Genomic DNA, 8,538 nt, shown 5'->3' on the forward strand with positions numbered 1-8,538 from the left:
TTAGACTACACAGTTGTTAGTTTGAGATTACCATGGGCTACGCAGTGACAGCGACAAATTGAGGGGAAGGGAAGCTGAAGAGATGGCTCAGCTGGTAAAAGTGAATACTTAGGACCTGAGTTTGATCATCAGAGTAGAATCCACATGAAAAGCTGGGTGTGGTGTGATGTTATGACCCTAGCTCTGAGGAAACAGACTGGTGGATTCACATGGCTCTCCTGCCAGCCAGCCTAACCCAATCTGTGAGTGCCAAGGTCCTGTGAGGGCCCTTGTTCCCAAAAATAATTCACGCAGTTCCTAAAGAACAACCTGAGACTGACCTCTGCACACACATACACACACACACACACACACACACACACACACACACATACTGGGAAGGTGGGTAGTCCAAGCCAGCTTAGTGGGGAACTGGGCAGAGGCAGCCATACTGTCTACAGAAGAAGTTATATGGTGTGGACAGAGACGTGGGCAGACACAGCCCCAGGGGGGCCTGACTTGCTCAGGAATCAGAGGACACTAAAGGGCAAAGTGCAGGTGGGGTGGAAGGGGTCCCTAGAGAGGGCNGGGGTCACAAACAAGTTATGGAAACAATTAGTTTGGTGCTGGTATAGGTGGTGGGGGATGGAACTTTCCAAATAGTGGTGTGATGTATGCTAGAGACCTGGAGGGGGGAGAATGCTCAGAGGCCCTGGGGAACTTGATGGGGAGAAGCTAAAAGAAGGAGGGAAGGTCAAAAGCCAATTTAGTGAGATGGGTGAGGAGACCTGAGTCCCATCCAGGGACCCACATGATGGAAGNGAAGGGCTAACTTCTGAAAGTTGTCTCCTGACCTCTGCCCACACACCATGNTATGCATGTGCCCCCCCACAACCCCACTAGATGAACGTAATAAAAAGGAAGTCTGGAGAGAGGCCTGAGTGAGGGCTAGGGAAGGACCGTGGGATAAGGGACCACGGGATAGCAAGGGGTAAGAGGACTGAGATGCAGAGGACCATGGGACATGAGCCGTCATCAGGATGAGTGTCATCCCTTCATGGCCACTGCACCTTCCCTGCCTGCCCCCTTCCCCCCGGAACAGTTACCTTCCCAAACACCTGTGCTCTGGAAGGTTCCAGGAAGAGCTTCTCGATGCCGTGCTTGAGACAGGTCATATGTTGACCTGCAAACAGTAGTGTTGTCAGGGAGCAGCTGCATGGGAGAGGGGTGGGCGGGGACTCTGACCCTGAGGGATCAGTCACATCTCTACCCTTCCAAGTCATGTCCAGAGGAAGTGAAGACTAGCCTCACGCTGGTTTCTCCATCTCCAGGGGCAGTAACCAGGCTCCCCAAATATCCCTCAGTTCCCTAATAGGCCTCAGTCTCCTCAGGTGTGAAATGGGGACATAGCAGTAGTCCCTTCTGCCCACTTCTAGCCCAGGTGTTCTAGCGGATATTTCTTGGCAATTCCTGGAAGATACAGCTCAGCCCATCTGATTAAGTCCCAGCTTCCTTGTTGAGCTCTAAGGCAGCAGATAATAAAAATATAATTTTATTGTATAATCTTATTTCAGTGCTTTAGTTTCTGTTTCCATTTCTCACTCAAAGAGACGATTCTACCCTATCAGATAAAAAAAAGCCACCCTTGGTGAATGGGTGGAGCTAGACACTTTGTTTGGCCTTAGCTGATTTCTTCACTGCCAGGCTGGAAAAAATGTAGCACTAGAACACTCAGACCGTGACTTCCGGGTGGGGTGTCATCACCCGGGTCCTCTAGCTGTGTCACCATGGTTGCTGGCCTCATGAGCTCACCTGTGCTTTCTTCTCTGCGAGCAGCTGAGGGTGACAGCCAAGGTGATCACAAGGACAAGTAGCAGCGCCAGCACAGTGCCCACGAGGCTGTACACGAGTCTCTTACTGCTTCTGGACTCACAAGTCTTTCCCCAGTACCAGTGGGTGTCTGTGTTGGGGCACCTGAGGACACACAGAGGCTCANGGGAGGTCCCTGAAACCAGGTCTGAAACGAAGGGAAAGTAAATTCCTAAAGCCCAGGCATGTCTCTTAAAGGTAGATTTGTGTGGGTGGGGGGGGGGGGAGGGCAGGGTCCCTGAATCTGTAAGGACTGAGGGGGAACTCGGAGANACTCCAGGGAGCTGAGTGTCCCCTCCTGGCTCTCCCTGTGCTTGCTTACATGTCTAACGTCCCATCAGCTGGCACCAGAATGGGGTTGTTATCGTGTTTGATATTTTGAACTTTATAATAATTATTGAATTTATCTTGGTAACTGGAGCCGCTAGGTCACGGCTGAGAGGTTGTTAGGCTGATTAACTTAAATGAACTATAGATCATTAATTTAATGATTAAGCTGGGCACAATGGGTCAGGACTGGAATTCCAGCACTCTGGGAGGTAGAAGTAGAAGAAGGAAGATTGGTTTAAGGTTGAGGCCAGTCTGGGCTACACAGTGTCTGCCAGTTCAACCTGTGCTACTGAGACTCCCGGTCTAAAAACATGAAGATGAAAGGGCAGGGAGGAGGGAAGAAAGAAGGAAGGAAATAAAGAAGGGAGGAAGGAGAACAGAAGGAAAAAGGAAGGAATGAACAGCTGAAAGGAAGAGAGGAGTGACAGATTACAGGATGGTGGGGCAAATAACTTGAACCCTCTCTGGATAGTGCTGGCTGGACTGTTGAATGCCTGAATCTACACCCCGTGCCTACCCATCACTCTCATGGGGGCAGAGGGTGATGGGAGAACCCTGTAAAAGGAAGGGAGATGTGTAAGGCAGGGGAGCGTCCTTCTGAGCATCTCTGTCACTANATACAGTTGTTTTGAGCAACTCACCCACCAGCAGCAAGAGAAACTGGGGGTAGATGGGGTGCAGAACAGATCTATGATCCACAGGGCANGGTGAAACAGCCCTATAGGAGACCNTGGGGGCAGGAAGCACCCTCTCATCAGGAGAAGGAGTGAGTGCGGGGATCAAAAAGGTAGGCACTCACACGCATTGGGGCCCTGAGTGCAGCAGCTGGCAGTAGCCTGGGCTACAGTTGAGCTGTGACTTAGTCCCCTGAGTGCAATTGTTCACGCAGGTCAGCGTCCCGTCCAGATCCTCGGGGTAAAAGTAGTGGCCGAAGTCCTTGGCAGCATTCTGGAAGCAGTACTCTACAGGGGGAGGGATGGCAACTAGAGTCAGCCAGGACTCTCTCTGGATCACTGTTTACCATGGCACTCCATCTGCTCCTGCTGCTCACAGCTCTGAGGGGCCGCTCAGCTCACCAGCAGGGTTGAAGCTGAAGGTTAGAGAGTCCTCGTCCACCGTGGTGAAGTTACCATTGTAGCACAGTATGTGATCTGTCGGAAATAAAAGAGGAGAAAAACACAACAAAAACCACAAAGGCTTCTTTCTGCCTGTCTGTCAACAGCCAGGCCTCCCCTTCTCCCACCAGGACTCCTCCCCTTCTCCCACCAGGACTCCTCCCCTTCTCCCACCAGGACTCCTCCCCTTCTCCCACCAGGACTCCTCCCCTTCTCCCACCAGGGCTCCTCCCCTTCTCCCACCAGGGCTCCTCCCCTTCTCCCACCAGGACTCCTCCCCTTCTCCCACCAGGGATCCACCCCTTCTCCCACCAGGGCTCCTTCTTTCTCCTTCCTCTTCCTTTTCTCCCTCCCTCCCTTTCTTCTTCCCCTCTTCCTCCTCTCCCTCCTCTACTTTCTCCCTCCCTCCCTCCCTCCCTTCCTCCCTCCCTCTGTGTGTGTGTGTGTGTGTGTGTGTGTGTGTGTGTTCACATATGTGGGAATGGCTGCGGAGAGTGGAAGACCGCATTGGGTCTTCTGGAGCTGGACTTTTTGGTAGCTATGAGCTGTTCAACCTGGGTGCTGGGAACAGAACAGAGCTCCTCTGCAAGAGCAGTGAGGGCTGCAGAAGAAACCTTAAGCCTAGGATTCACTGTGAGTCCCAGACTAGCTCTGAACTCATTGCCATCCTCCTGCCTTGGTGGGGACTCCAGAGCTCCAAGCAAGAAGAGAAGAGGAAGCAGAGACGCAGGTTTCTTCCTACTGAAGGAGAAGAGTTTCAAGAGGACTTACATCGGCACTGATAGAGGTCAGTTGCGATTGCGCTCGTCTCATTCATGATTTTGTCCTTCACAATCTCCGTGGCATTTCTGAACACTGTCTTATACTCTGGGGTGTATTTTGCCTCTAGAACAACACCATTGTCCACCACGATGCTGCCGTTGCTGCAAGCAGGAGAGACTTCAACATTTCCCCCACATCACCGACACCCAGCAAGGAAGACAAAGGTAGCAAGAGGGGAGAGGGGAGGCTGACCCGAGGGATGGAAAGAAGAGAATTCCTGTGGGGTGTGGCGGCATACACCTTGAGTCCCAACACTTAGAAGGCTGAGGTAGAAGGGTCATAGGTTCAAGGTTAACCTGGGCTACATATTGAGACCTTGTTTCAAAGGCCAAAAGAAATGAAAGGAGGAATGGAGTGGGGAAGGAAGAGAGGAAGGGAAGAAAGAGGGAAAGAAGGAAGAGAGGAAGGAAGAGAAGGAGAGAGGAAGGAGGGAAGGAAGGATCAGAGGAAGAGAGGAAGGAAGGAACAGAGGAAGGAAGAGAGGAAGGGAGGAAAGAGGGAAGGAAGGAACAGAGGAAGGAAGAGAGGAAGGGAGGAAAGAGGGAAGGAAGGAACAGAGGAAGGAAGAGAGGAAGGGAGGAAGGAGGGAAGGAAGGAACAGAGGAAAGAAGAGAGGAAGGAAAGAGGGAGGGAGGGAAGGAACAGAGGAAAGAAGAGAGGAAGGAAAGAGGGAGGGAAGGAACAGAGGAAAGAAGAGAGGAAGGGAGGAAGGAGGGAAGGAACAGAGGAAAGACGAGAGGAAGGAAAGAGGGAGGGAAGGAACAGAGGAAAGAAGAGAGGAAGGAAAGAGGGAGGGAAGGAACAGANGGAAAGAGGGAGGGAAGGAACAGAGGAAAGAAGAGAGGAAGGAAAGAGGGAGGGAAGGAACAGAGGAAAGAAGAGAGGAAGGAAAGAGGGAGGGAGGGTAGAAAGAAAGGAAGGGAAGAGGTAAAGGAAGGAAAAGAAAGAAGAAAAGAGAAGAAAGGAAATGAAAGAGGAAAAGGAAAAGAAAGATGACCCCACCCTTGAGCAGCTACAAAAATTACAGAGAGCCAGTAATTTAAGCAAAACAATTCAAGATCAATAAATCTCAGCTTGTCACAAATGAATTTTATCTCTAATAATAGAGGCTTAGATAATCTCAGTAGCTCTGTAGGTAAAGGCAGTTACAGCCAAGCCACGTGACCTGAGTTCATTTCCCATATCCACACGATAGAAGCAGATACACAACTCCTCCCAGTTATCCCATGACCTCCATACTTCCTTGAGTGTGCACATGTACATGCATACATTTGTTGCACACACACACACCACACACAATAATGTAATAAAAATCAATTGGGTGGGGGGAGGGTATGGGGGGACTTTTGGGATAGCATTGGAAATGTAAATGAAGAAAATATCTAATAAAAAATGATCATCTAGAAAAAAATCAACTGGGTGAAGATGAGTTGCTGGGACTGGAAATTGGTGGAAAGGAGAGTGGTGGAGTCTGAGACAGTTGAATGTGGTGGCTGATGTCTTAACCCAGTGCTTGGGGAAGGAGGGAAAGGAGAAGAGGAAGAGAGAAAGGAGGAAGAGGGGGAGAAAAGAGGAGAGGAGGAGGAATAAGAAATAATGAGTTCCTGTTAAAAAGTGGGACCCTAATCTCAAAGCCCCTCATATGTAGCCAGTGATGCTGCTGAGGGGAGCCATTTTGAGACAGGGTAAGTCATCTGTCATGGCCACCAGCAGGAGAGGCCAGCAGTCTTTCTCTTCTTCAAAGCCCTCATCCAAGCACAGGCACCATGCCTTAGCAGCTCAGAATTCTGTCTTATTTCTTACCCATGCCTTAGCAGCTCAGAATTCTGTCTTATTTCTTACCCCCTTCCCTCTTTCTCTCTGCAAGTCCCCGTGGCCTTATGGAAAAACCTTACTGCTCAAGAGCTTTCCCACAGGATACCTTTTGTCCTCTCTCTAGCCTCTGACACCGTCACCTCCAATGTAGACTTCTGGCCATCCTTTCTCTACCCTGCAGCCAGATAGAGCTAATCAGATCCCGTCACTTGCAAATCAAATGCTGTCCCTTGCAGGCCAACTGCTGATAATGACAGTCTCTCTGATTGGCATGAGCCATTTCTTTAACTTACACTGCAGCTATTGTGTGCATTTTCAAATTTATAGAATTCACCCCTCCCCACTGTAACTCTTTCCCTACTCCATTCTGAACACTCCTCCTTAAACTTCAGTTGGTGCCCACCCCCTATGCTCTGTCATTTTGTACTCTAGGAAGAGTTGAATACTGGATTCCAAGCAGCTACATAATTCATTTATTTTTCTTTCTTCTGTTCTGTTTTGCTGATGCAGGGTTTCTTCACATAGCCCGGGCTGGCCTGGAACTCACAGTGTAGCCCAGGCTGGCCTTCAACTTCTGATCTTCCTGTCGTCATAAGTTTCCAAGTCTGCTATTACAAGCCTGTGACCCTCAGCTAGGGTTGGCTTTTAATAAATTGTGGCTGAATGAAAAATGGAATAACTGTCAAAGTGAATGAATGAATGAACTAACGGTGAATGAATAAACATGGTGAATAATGGAAAAAGAATGAGCATATATAGTGGACAGACATGAACAAATGAACGAACAAGATTATGAATAAATGTGTGCGGAACGAATAGATGTCATGAGTAGATGGACAGTAATGATAGAACTTCAATGAACGGAGTAATGAACAAGTGACTGAGCAAATGAGATATGAATGGGCTGTTGAACAAATGACAGGTGGATGAATCAATGATGAATTTATGGGTCCGTGACAAGTTTTGTGAATGAATGAACAGATTGTGAATGAGTAACCACGATGAACAAACAATACGTGACTCAGGGCTGAAGTTCCCCTGGACCATACAGATGTTGATAGCCTAACCTCAGGGTATAAGGAAGCAATAGGGAGAGAAAGAGGGACCCCCCCCCCTCACCCTCAACACTCACAGCAGTTCTCTAATGATCACTTCTTTGTACTGGGGGAGGTCATCGCCCTTGTAAACTTTATTCATCTGAAAACAACAACAACAACAACAACAACAACAGAGATGACACAGGGCTGGAGTATGTCCTAGGCAGCTCCAGGCTGATGTTGGTGGAGTCCATAGGAAAGAGAAAGGAAAAGGGCAGGATGCTCCCTCTGATGGGAGCTGGATGGGGCAGGGCTCAAGGCTGGGTGCTCTGAGAGGACTATATCTCAGAATTCTGGGAGGTGACAGGCTCATAAGATGAGAAACTGGGATAGGTAACCATGGACCTCACTTGACTGAGGACTTGCTCCCACCTGGCTCACGAAGAGGTCTGTGAAGTTCTTGTAGGCCTGGGAGGATGCGTTCCTCATGTCAGCTGTGATGTTCCGTTCAATCACTTTTACCAACACGGTCACTGTAGCGTGGATAACCTCGGGGATTTCTGTGAGACCAGGCAACATGGTGCATGAGACGCCAACCCTTAGGACCCTGGGGAATGTCTTTGGGGTGGGTAAAACTTTCTCCTGTTGGTATCATGGAGGGGATAAAAAGGATAGAAACTCAAGAGTCAGTTGAAGGTGGCTAAGACTCCTCCCCCACCCTCACTGTGTGTGTGTGTGTGTGTGTGTGTGTGTGTGTCCATTCATGTGCATGTTCATCTTCCTCCATCCCCACTCTTTAGTGTTTGAGACCGAGTCTCTCCCTGGATTTGGAGCTCAGCAATTGGGCTAGAATGGCTGGTCAGCAAGAGCCAGAGCTCTGTGTGTCTTCTTGTCAGGTTACAGGCACATAGCATTATACCCAGAGTTTCACATTGGTTCTGGGAATTGAGACTCGGGTGTCCATAATTGCACTGTGAATAGAACTCTCTCTCCCCAGCCCTTGTCTCTTGCTATCACAGAGCTAATGGCCAGATGAAAACCCAGGAAGTCAGGTGGAAGGTGCACAAAGGGCTAGAATAGAATCCTCCTATTAGAGGGGAAGGAGTGCCAGAACAGGAATAGCATTGCCTCCTCTCTCTATAGTGAAGCCATGGGAACGGTCAGTCAGTCTGACATGGCCATCTCACTGTAAAGGTCAAGGGGCACAGGGAGGACTGCAGGTCTCAGAGGAGTCATTACCTACTGGGAAGGAATACAGGGTGGAGTCACAGAGCTGACCCGTGTAGCCTGGTTGGCATTCACACTGTCTTCCATTCCACTTTCCATTCTTGCAGTCCTCTGGGAAAGGACAGAATTCAAAAACATCATTGAGAAAGCTCCAGGGACAAAAACACTCGCTCCCAGCAAGGTGTCATCATGGCCCTGCCCTTAACAAGGGGGACGGGAGAAGATGATGGTACAGTCTTACATTCCCACCTCGTTCCAAGGAACTAGTGGAGAAAGCGCAAGACAAAAGGGATTGAAGGATACAAGAAACAGAGGGAGAGGGAGAGGGAGAGGGAGAGGGAGAG

Source organism: Mus caroli, chromosome 5 (genome assembly GCF_900094665.2).
Source record: "Mus caroli chromosome 5, CAROLI_EIJ_v1.1, whole genome shotgun sequence".
Lineage (NCBI taxonomy): Eukaryota > Metazoa > Chordata > Mammalia > Rodentia > Muridae > Mus > Mus caroli.